General features: G+C 43.6%; 1 pseudogene across 1 annotated transcript; it reads right to left on the reverse strand.

The window, feature by feature from the left end:
* Nucleotides 1-1066: 1066 nt before the first annotated feature.
* LOC308338008 (large ribosomal subunit protein uL22-like) lies at nt 1067-1500 on the reverse strand (annotated as a pseudogene). The gene has a single exon. The product of its transcript is annotated as a large ribosomal subunit protein uL22-like (transcript).
* Nucleotides 1501-11025: the final 9525 nt, after the last annotated feature.

Genomic DNA, 11025 nt, shown 5'->3' on the forward strand with positions numbered 1-11025 from the left:
GTGCAGCCACTGGTGTGAGTGAAGGGAGGGGCAGAAGCAAGAATGTGGGGGGCAAGGAGATCTGAACCACTTGCTCACAGGCCTTGTGCAGCACTCGGTTCTGCTCATTTTTGATCTGGGATGTGGTATGTCTATCCAACGGTAATTAAAGCTGTAACTCCTGACCTTATCCCTTGATTGGTCCGCTAGCACCCAGCTCCTCACGGGCAGTTCCCAGCACCCCCATGGATATTCGCTGTCCCACGTCAGGAGCCCTGTCTCTACTAAAGCCCAGTAGTGGGCCAGGAGCTATCCCCTAATAGGACACACCTCTTGCAGTACACAGCATGGCTTGATCAGGAACCTGGGGTGTGTGTTGTGACTCTCTGTTGGGGCCTTACCAGCAGGAACACCACGCTGCATCTTGTCCCACCTCGGCGACCTCTACAGCCTGGGCATCTCTTGGCTGTGGTAGAGCTACTCCAGAGCCCCGTTCTGTTCTGGGATCCAGTCAGTCACTGGAAATGGTCTCATGAACGCAAACATGTTGCCTCTAGAATAGAAGGAGGGAGTCCAGGCATTAGTGGTGTTACCATTAACTGTGCTAAATATGACAAGGAATAATCTGTTCTTTACCTTAGAACAATGACCTGGCATGCTCCAGACCACTGGCCCTCTAGAAACTTCAGGGATGTGGAGGGCCTTGAAACATAACAGGGTTTCTCTCCCAATCTCAGGATTACACTGCCTTACCAATACCACCAACATATTCACCGATCCTGGCTCATCCTGCTTGTGTAATTATATATCATCAATACGGTGGAACCAAGTGAGGTTCTGTGGCGTGTCCAGAAGGCCCATACCCGGAGGCCGCCCGAGCTGCCTCATATTTTCTCATGAGAGGAGTTAGATTTTCAGGCATTCTGCAAACCAGTTGTTAAAACAGCCACTATTAAAAACAAGTCATTATAAACTTATAAGTTGTATTAAAAGCAGAGATAATATTTTAAAGTGATCATTTCCTGGTTACTTTACTATATTCTCTGATTTTTTTTTTGCTTTTATTTGTATTTATTTGATGCAGAATTTACTCCCAGGCCATACATCTTTGCTTCTTCAGTTCTTCTGGGACAACTTTTCCTTCTGGGCGGCCTCCTCTTCTGCGTCAGGAACAATCTGCTCTTTCTCAGTAAGGATCATCTCAGTGTGGCAGGGAGAACTCACGTGTGGTTGAATCTGACCATGAACCCAGTAACTTCTGTGCCACATCTTGGGGGCTTTGTTCACCTGGATGTGCTCAGGGACCAGAGAATCTACTGAACTCTTAAGCTCAGCATGACTCTCCGCATTTTTTAAGCACGTGCAGTAAAATTCGGAACTCTTTTTGGGCCATGGGCCCTGTGTCCACCCCTCTGTTTGGCCTGGGCACACCTCCCAATGCCACCATTGTACCCAGGGAGAGGTGCACGCTGCTTCTGCAGTGACGTCCTTCAGATACTTGGTGGCTTTCCAGATATGCATATTTCTGATGGCCTGGGCAGTTTCAGGTGTGTTCTTAAAGTGAACAGGAACATTCAAACTTCTTGATTTGCATGATTTTGTAGGGTTTTCTGGGTCAAGTGAATAGTGAACTATTTTCAGAGATAAATTCAGACTGCTTATGGGACGAGCTATATTTTATGCTAAACTATGCTTATTGACATCTATTGTGTCTGTATGATTAAAAAATATAATAATATACTGCATGGGGGTGTGTTACTGTGTACAGCTCTCCAAATCTGCATTTTCAGTAAAGTTACACTTTTACTGGAAGCTTAAAATCAGGTGTGGTAGAAACAGTCACGCTACAAGGGTGCCTGGGTGGCTCAGTGGGTTAAGCCTTTGCCCTCGGCTCATGTCATGATCTCATGGTCCTGGGATCGAGCCCACATTGGGCTCTCTGCTCAGCGGGGAGCCTGCTTCGCCCTCTCTCTCTGCCTGCCTCTCTACCTACTTGTGATCTCTCCCTCTCTGTCAAATAAATAAATAAAAATCTTTTTTAAAAAATTAAAAAAATAGAAACAGTCACACTACAGAAATCAGCAAACAGGACAAATCATGCTTTTCTGCCTGTACTACCAGCACATGCTGTCCACGTCCCTTTGGGCCACATTACGATGCCAGAGTTATGATACAGTAACATAAATGTATAGTTGTACACATGTCATGTAGAGGCAAACTGCTCCTTGTCCTCCATCCTGTACTTAAAAACACATTCATCAGTAGCCAAGAGCCACATGTCAGAGCCCCAAGCTGTGTTAATTAGGCATGACAGCTGCAGTTAGGACAACCACTTGGTTGAGTTCCTCGTGGCCTACTGTCACCTTCCAGGATCTGGTCTGGTATTTATAGGGACCAGAGGGGTCAATGAAGGGGACATGATAGGGACAACCACCTCCTGCATCCATTTAAGTGGCATCAACCTCCACCATTTCCTTTAGACTGTGATATTGCTCTGGACTTAGTGTCTTTGTGGAGAAGGGGGTACAGATTTGGGGCTCCCACTCAGCCTCCTCCTACCATATCACTTACTCCACTGGTCCAAGAACAAATGTGGCAATTCTGCCAAATACTGGGTGTTCCAACTAGACATTCAGGGACTATAAGAATGACTAGTAAGGGGCACCTGGTTGGCTCAGTTGGTTGGGTGACTGCCTTTGGCTCAGGTCATGATCTTGGAGTCCTGGGATTGAGTCCTGTATTGGGCTCCCAGCTCCATGGGGAGTCTACTTCTCCCTCTGACCTTCTCCCCTCTCATGCTCTCTCTCAAATAAATGAATAAAATGTTAAAAAAAAAAAGGAATGACTACGAGGTAGGTCCACAGACCTCACAGAGCCACTGTGATTTGGGCCAGGGTGCCACTGATCAGCTGATCCCATGATTCCCTACTGCAATGAAGGACAGGCATGTTCATGACTCAGCTATGCTGTATGACCCTTAGACAGTTCCAGCCCTAGGGTTTTGTAGTTCTGTGCTGCTGCAATCAGTCCAACTCAGAAAGAAGTCGATGGGACAGAAGGAAGTTGAGCACTTTAAAAAGTAGGATCCTACATAGTTGGATCAGAGGCTTAGAGGAATATCTAGAAGCCTGGGGGAGTCTCTGGGGTGGGAGGGTGGATACCTCCTTGTTCTTCCTGACAGAAAGAAGCAGTGGGGGACCGCTTTACCCTCCACGAGGATAGTAAATGCTGGCACCATTCCTCTAGATAGTCCCCTGCCTCTCTACAATAATCAGGAGCTAATTGTCTTTGGACTATGGGACCCTAGGGTCTTAATAAAATTAATGAGCTCTTTCCCCCATGGGATGGGAGTCATGCAATCCCTCTCTCCAGCACCAGATCAACACTTTTACCTCCCATGCCCCTGAAACAGCCTACCTTCTCCCCAGCCAAGGGAAAAGGCTGTTCACAAGCAGGGGCCTCGGACCTCTGGGACCTTCCCTTCCCTGCAGGGACGTGGTGGGCTGAGGTTGGCAAACAGCCCTTGCAGCCATCCCACTTAGGTTTAGATGTCAGCTCTCGTGCTCACTGATCGGACTGTGGCAAGGGATCTCATCTGTCTCTGCTTCAGACTCTACATCAAAGGGAGAGGACACCCAGAGTCACTGTGTGGGTGGTGAGATGCGTGCTGGTGTTTGGCAACCAGCTTAACTGGGGCAGATACAGCCCCCCGTTGAAGGGCTGGCCAATTTCCATGGCATAAATATTCCCACAATGGCTAGTCCAAGCTACCAATGGTTTAACTCTCTCTCACAAAAGTCCCCAAAATTTAACAGTCAGGAGCTGTTATGAACCAGTTCCAGCACATCTCATGTCCGTGTGCCTAGAGAAGTGCCTGCTGGCAAGCAATAGCAACCCTCCATAAGATGAGGGACCCAAGGGCCCATTCCAGGCTACCCACTCCTCTCTGGTATGTCTCCCTCTTGATGTCCACAAGGAGGCACCAGTGGAGAGTTTTGCCATCACAGGTGGCAGAGGGGACTTCTTTTCGCCCTCTTAACATTTTTAATAACAATAAACCACTCAAAAGAAGAGATAATAGGGCTTAAACTTTTATATTACAAAGGAATTTCATTTCCTCATCAATGTTGGTATTTACATAATAGCCTGGAATTGTAAAATGAAAAATCAAGCCAAAGCAAAACAAAAAGAGAAACCATGTTAAAGTGAAAGGCAAAAAGGTGATACTTTACATATGAAGTAGAAAATGAAATTGATGTGCAGACAAATTCTGATTCTGCAACAGATGAATACAAAGACTTCTAAGGGATTCACCTCAATCGAAAATGTTAATTAATGAAAATAACAGCATTATCTGGAGGCAAAAGTTCTGGACTCAGTAGGTGGAAGTAAGGACCATAAATCAACCAAACATCATCATTAGAACCCTACTTCCCTTCTACTATCTTCAATGAAGGAAGTAGTAAAAGAGGTGGTAATCCATCTACAGGATGGGTAAAAAAGTTCAGGACCCTTAGCAGGAAATGTTGGAAATTCCAAAAGAGACTTCATGCCCTTGCTTATTTCTTATTTTGTTACCCTTAGCCTATCTATACTCACAGACAACCAGACTATGCTCAATGGCCTATCAATGAACTTATAAATTACTATATACTGGTGCTATGGATGATAAGTGTTATTTGGGGTATACAGATACTAATAAGCAGGACTAAACCACAGAATTTATGACAAATCTCTCAGCCTCCCAAAGGCAATAAGTTTTTTAAACATACTCAGGGAAAATATTTTTTTTAAGTTTAATAAAACCATATTCATTTTTATTCCCAGCTAAATTTTATTTCATTTTTTATTATTATTATGTTCAGTTAGCTAACATACAGTACATCATTAGTTTTTGATGTAGTGTACAATGTTTCATTAGTTGCATGTAATACCCAGTACTCATCACAACACGTGACCTCCTTATTGCCCATCACCCAGCTACCTCATCCCTCCACCCACCTCCCCTCCAACAACTCTTTGTTTCCTAGGGCTTAAGAGTCTCTCATGGCTTTTCTCCCTCTCTGATGGCTTCCCGTTCAATTTTCCCTCCCTTCCCCCATGGTCCTCCATTCTATTCCTTCTGTTCCACATATGAGTGAGACCATACAGTTGTCTTTCTCTGTTTGACTTATTCAACTCAGCATAATAACCTTCCAGTTCCATCCACGTCAATGTAAATGACAAGTATTCATCATTTCTGATGGCTGAGGAATATCCATTGTATATATGAACCACATCTTCTTTATCCATTCATCTGTTGAAGGGCATCTCAGCACCTTCCACAATTTGGCTATTGTGGACATTGCTGCTATGAACATTGGGGTGCAGGTGCCCTTTCAAATCAGCACATTTGTATCTTTAGGGTAAATACCCAGTAGTGCAATCCTGGGTCATAGGGTAGCTCTATTTTTATCATCCTGAGGAACCTCCATACTGTTTTCCAGAGTTGCTGTACCAGCTCACATTCCCACCAACAGTGTAAGAGGGTTCTCCTTCTCCACACCCTCACCAACACTTGTTGTTTCCTGTCTTGTTAAATTTTGCCATTTCAACTGATGTAAGGTGATATCTCAGTGAGGTTTTGATTTGTCTTTCCCTGATGGCTAATGATATGGACAATTTTGTCATGTGTCTGTTGGCCATTTGTATGTCTTCTTTGGAGAAGTGTCTGTTCATGTCTTCTGCCTCTTTCTTGAGTGGATTATCTGTTTTTGGGGTGTTGAGTTTGAGAAGTTTTTTATAGATCTTGGATACTAGCCCTTTATCTGAAATGTCATTTGCAAATATGTTCTCCCATTCCATGGGTTGTCTCTTTGTTTTGTTGATTGTTTGCTTTGCTGTGTAGAAGCTTTTTTTAAAAAAAAAATTTATTTCTTTATTTGACAGATAGAGATCACAAGTAGGCACAGAGACAGGCAGAGAAAGAGGAAGGCGGGGGGAGAGAGAGAGAGAGAGAGAGCCTGAGCAGAGAGCCTGATGTGGGTCTTGATCCCAGGACCCTGGGATCATGACCTGAGCTGAAGGCAGAGGCTTTAACCCACTGAGCCACCCAGGCGCCCCTGTGCAGAAATTTTATCTTTTTGTTTCCCTTGCCTTTAGAGATGTGTCTTGCAAGAAGTTGCTGTGGTGAAGGTGGAAGAGGTTGCAGCCGGTGTTCTCTAGGATTTTTATGGATGCCTGTCTTACAGGGAGGTCTCTCATCCATTTTGAGTTTATCTTTGTATACGGAGTCTGAGAATGATCCAGTTTCATTCTTCTTCATATGGCTGTCCATTTTTCTCAGCACCATTTATTGAAGAGACTGTCTTTTTACCATTGGATATTCTTTCCTGCTTTGTCGAAGATTAGTTGACCATAGAGCTGAGCATCCATTTCTGGGCTCTCTATCCTGTTCCATTGATCTATGTGTCTGTTTTGTGCCAATACCAACCTGTTTGGTAACCACAGCTTTGTAACAAAGCTTGAAGTCAGACATTGCTATGCCCTTAGCTTTGGTTTTCTTTTTCAGCATCCCCTGGCAATTCAGAGTCTTTTCTGGTTCCATACAAGTTTTAGGACTTTTGGTTCCAGCTCTGTGAAAAATGTCAATGGCATTTTGATGGAAATGGCATTGAATGTGTAGTTTGCTCTGGGTAGCATAGACATTTTCACGATGTTTATTCTTCCAATCCATGAACACAGAATATTTTTCAATCTCTGTGTCTTCATCAATTTCTTTCATAAGTGTTCCGTAGTTTCTAGAGTATAGTATGTTTACCTCTTTGGTTAGGTTTATTCCTAGGTATCTTATGGATTTTTGTGCTATTGTAAATGGGATGGATTCATTAATTTCTCTTTCTTCTGTCTTGGTGGTGGTGTACAGAAATGCAACTAATTTCTGTGCATTGCTTTTGTATCCTGCCACATTGCTGAATTGCTGTATGAGTTCTAGTAATTTAAGAGTGGAGTCTTTAGGGTTTTCTACATAGAGTATCATGTAATCTGGGAAGGGTGAGACTTCTTGACTTCTTCTTTGCTGATTCAGATGCCTTTTAATTCTTTTTGTTGTCTGATTGCTGAGGCTAGGACTTCTAGTTCTATGTTGACCAGCAGTGATGATAGTGGACAGCCCTGCCATGTTCCTGACCTTAGGGAAAAGCTCTCAGTTTTTCCCCATTGAAGATGATATTTGCTGTGGGTTTGCCATAGATGGCTTTTATGATATTGAGGTATGTACCCCCTACCGTATACTGTGAAGAGTTTTGATCAAGAAAGGATGATGCACTTTGTCAAATGCTTTTTCAGCATCTATGGAGAGTATCATATGGTTCTTGTTCTTTCTTTTACTAATGAATCAAATCACATTGATTGATTTGCAGATGTTGAACCAACTTTGCAGCCCAGGAATAAATCCCACTTGGTCATGGTGTATCATCCTTTTACTGTACCATGGGATCCTATTGGCTAGTATTTTGGTGGGAATTTTTGCATCCATGTTCATCAAGGATATTGTTCTGTAATTCTCCTTTTTGATGCAATCTTTGTCTGGTTTTGGGATCAATGTAATGCTGGCCTCATAAAATGAGTTTGGAGGTTTTCCTTCCATGTCTATTTTTTGGAACAGTTTCAGGAGAATAGGTATTAATTCTTCTTTAAATGTTTGGTAGAATTCCCCTGGGAAGCCATCTGGCCCTGGGCTCTTGTTTCTTGGGAGATTTTTGATGACTGCTTCCATCTCCTTACTGGTTATGGGTCTGTTCAGGTTTTCTATTTCTTCCTGATTTAGTTTTTGTATTTTATATGTCTCTAAGAAGGCATCCATTTCTTCCAGATGGTCAAACTTGCTGGTGTATGTTGCTCATAATATGTTTTCATAGTTGTATTTCTTTGGTGTTGGTTGTGATCTCTCCTCTTCCATTCATGATTTTATTTATTTGGGCCCTTTCTCTTTTCTTTTTGATAAGTCTGGCCAGGGGGTTATCAATCTTATTCTTTCAAAGAACTAGCTCCTAGTTTCGTTGATCTGTTCTATTGTTCTTTTGGTTTCTATTTCATTGATTTCTGCTCTAATCTTTATTATTTCTCTTCTCCTCCTGGGCTTAAGCTTTCTTTGCTGTTCTTTCTCCAGCTCCTCTAGGTGTAGGGTTAGGTTGTGTATTTGAGACCTTTCTTGTTTCTTGAGAAAGGCTTGTATTGCTATATACTTTCCTCTCAGGACAGTCTTTGCTGCATCCCAAAGGTTTTGAACAGTTGTGTTTTCATTTTCATTTGTTTCCATGATTTTTTATTTTTGGAAATTTGTTTCCATGATTTTTTTTTTAATTCTTCTTTAATTTCCTGGTTGACCCATTCTTTCTTTAGAAGGATGCTCTTTAGTCTCCATGTATTTGAGTTCTTTCCAATTCTCCTCTTGTGGTTGAGTTCTAGTTTCAAAGCATTGTGGTCTGAAAATACACAGAGAATGATCCCAATATTTGGTACCAGTTGAGTCCTGATTTGTAACCCAGGATGTGATCTATTCTGGAGAATATTCCATCTACACTGGAGTACAATGTGTATTTTGTTGCTTTGGGATGGAATGCTCTGAATATGTCTGTAATGTCCGTCTGATCCAGTGTGTCATTTGAAGCCTTTATTTCCTTGTTGATTTTTTTTAAAGATTTTATTTATTTCTTTGAGAGTGAGATCACAACTAGGCAGAGAGGCAGGCGGGGGTGGGGGAAGCAGGCTCCTTGCTGAACAGAGAGCCCGACATGGGGCTTGATCCCAGGACCCCAAGACCATGACCTGACCTGAAGGCAAGGGCTTAACCCACCGAGTCACCCAGGCTCCCCTCCTTGTTGATCTTTTAATTAGATGATCTGTCCATTTCAGTAAGGGAAGTGTTAAAGTCTCCTACTATTATTGTATTATTGTTGATGTGTTTCTTTGATTTTGTTATTAATTGGTTTGTATAATTAGCTGCTCCCATATTAGGGGCATAAACATTTTAAATTATTGGTGTCTTCTTGTTGGATAGACCCTTTAAGTATGATATACTGTCCTTCCTCATCTCTTATTATAGTCTGTGGCTTAAAATCTAATTTATCTGATATAAGGACTGCCACCCCAGCATTTTTTGATGTTCATTTAGCATGGTAAATAGTTTTCCACCCCCTTACTTTAAATCTGGAGGTGTCTTTGGGTCTGAAATGAGTTTCTTGCAAACAGCATATTGATGGGCCTTGTTTTTTAATTTAATTTTATATATTTATTTGACAGAGAGAGCAAGAGACACAAGCAGGCAGAGGAGCAGAGGGAGAGGGAGAAGCAGGCTACCCACTGAGCAGGGAGCCCAATGCAGGGCTCAATTCCAGGACCCTGGGATCATGACCCTGGGATCGGGACCCTGGGATCATGAGCTAAAGACAGTCGCTTAATCAACTGAGCCACCAGGTGCCCCTGGGTCTTGTTTTTTTGAATCCATTCTGATACCCCATATCTTTTGATTGGAGCATTTAGCCCATTTACATTCAGGGTAACTACTGAAACGTATTAATTCAGTACCAATATATTGCCTGTAAGGTGACTGTTACTGTATATTGCTCGGTTCCTTTCTGTTCTTAGGCTCTCTCTTTACTAAGAGTGACCACTTTCAATATTTCCTGTTTGGTGTTTGCAAATTCTTTTCATTTTTGTTTGGCCTGGAAGCTTTTTATTTCTCCTCCTATATTCAATGACAGCCAGCTGGATATATTATTCTTGGCTGCATGTTTTTCGCATTTAATGCTCTGAATATATCATGCCAGTCCTTTCTGGTCTGCCAGGTCTCTATGGATAGGTCTGATTCCAATCTAATATTTGTACCATTGTATGTTACAGACCTCTTCTCCTGAGCTACTTTCAGGATTTTCTCTTTGTCACTGAGACTTGTAAAGTTTTACTATTAGATGATGGGGTGTTGACATTTTTATTGATTTTGAGGGGGGTTCTCTGTGCCTCCTGCATGTTGATGCTTATTTCATTCCCCAAATTAGGGCAGTTCTCTGCTTTAATTTGCTCCAATATGCCTTCTGCCCCGCTCTCTTTTTCTTCTTCTTCTAGGATTGCAATTATTCCAATATTGTTTCATCTTATGGCATCACTTTTCTCTTGAATTCTCCCCTTGTGATCCAGTAGTTGTTTATCTCTCTTTTTCTCAGATTCTTTATTCTCCTTCATTTGGTCTTCTATATCATTAGTTCTCTCTTCTGTCTCATTTATCCTAGCAGTAAGAGCCTCCATTTTTTATTGCACCTCCTTAATAGCTTTTTAAACTTCAATTTGGTTAGATTTTAGTTCTTCCATACCTCCAGAAAGGGATTTTATTTCTTCAGAAAGGGATTCTCTAGTATATTCTATGCTTTATTCAAGCCCAACTAGCATCCTTTTTTTAAGGATTTATTATTTATTGATCTGACAGACAGAGATCACAAGCATGCACAGAGAGAAGGAGGGGAAGCATGCTCCCTGCGCAGCAGAGACTTGGGGCGAGAGAAACCTCTGTTCCCCCGCAGAGGCCAGCCCCAGCCCTGGGCGCCCCATCCGCCCCCAAAGTCGGAGGACGACGCCCGGCCACCACCGCTCCCTCCACTCTGCTCCGGGAATGCACCCCGGCGCCGGGGCCCCAGGCGGGGCCGCGTCCTCTCGGCGTGTTTTCCCAGGGGCTGCGTCAGGCCCTGAGCGAGAAAGGGCCCTCGGCCAAGGGCAACAGGCCGGTCCCCAGGGCTGCTCAACGCCAGCCAATTCTCACTAGCGATCGGCCCAAACGGATCCCGGTTTGGGCAGAACACTCGTGAGAATTGGCCGGAAAACACCGGGCGAACTCGCTTCGGGTGCCGCACGTCTGCGGGGATGCCCCCTGTGCCCGGCCCGGGATCCCACGTGGTCGCGTCCACACCCCGGCGGAAAGCACGGCGAGAGTCCGACGTGGGCGACGCTGACGCCTCCTGCTCCTCAGCGCCCAGGGCTCCCCTCCCTGGCGCGGGCCGGTGGGGCCGGGCTGGC

The sequence above is a fragment of the Martes martes genome, assembly GCF_963455335.1.
Source record: "Martes martes genome assembly, contig: scaffold_281, whole genome shotgun sequence".
Taxonomy (NCBI): domain Eukaryota; kingdom Metazoa; phylum Chordata; class Mammalia; order Carnivora; family Mustelidae; genus Martes; species Martes martes.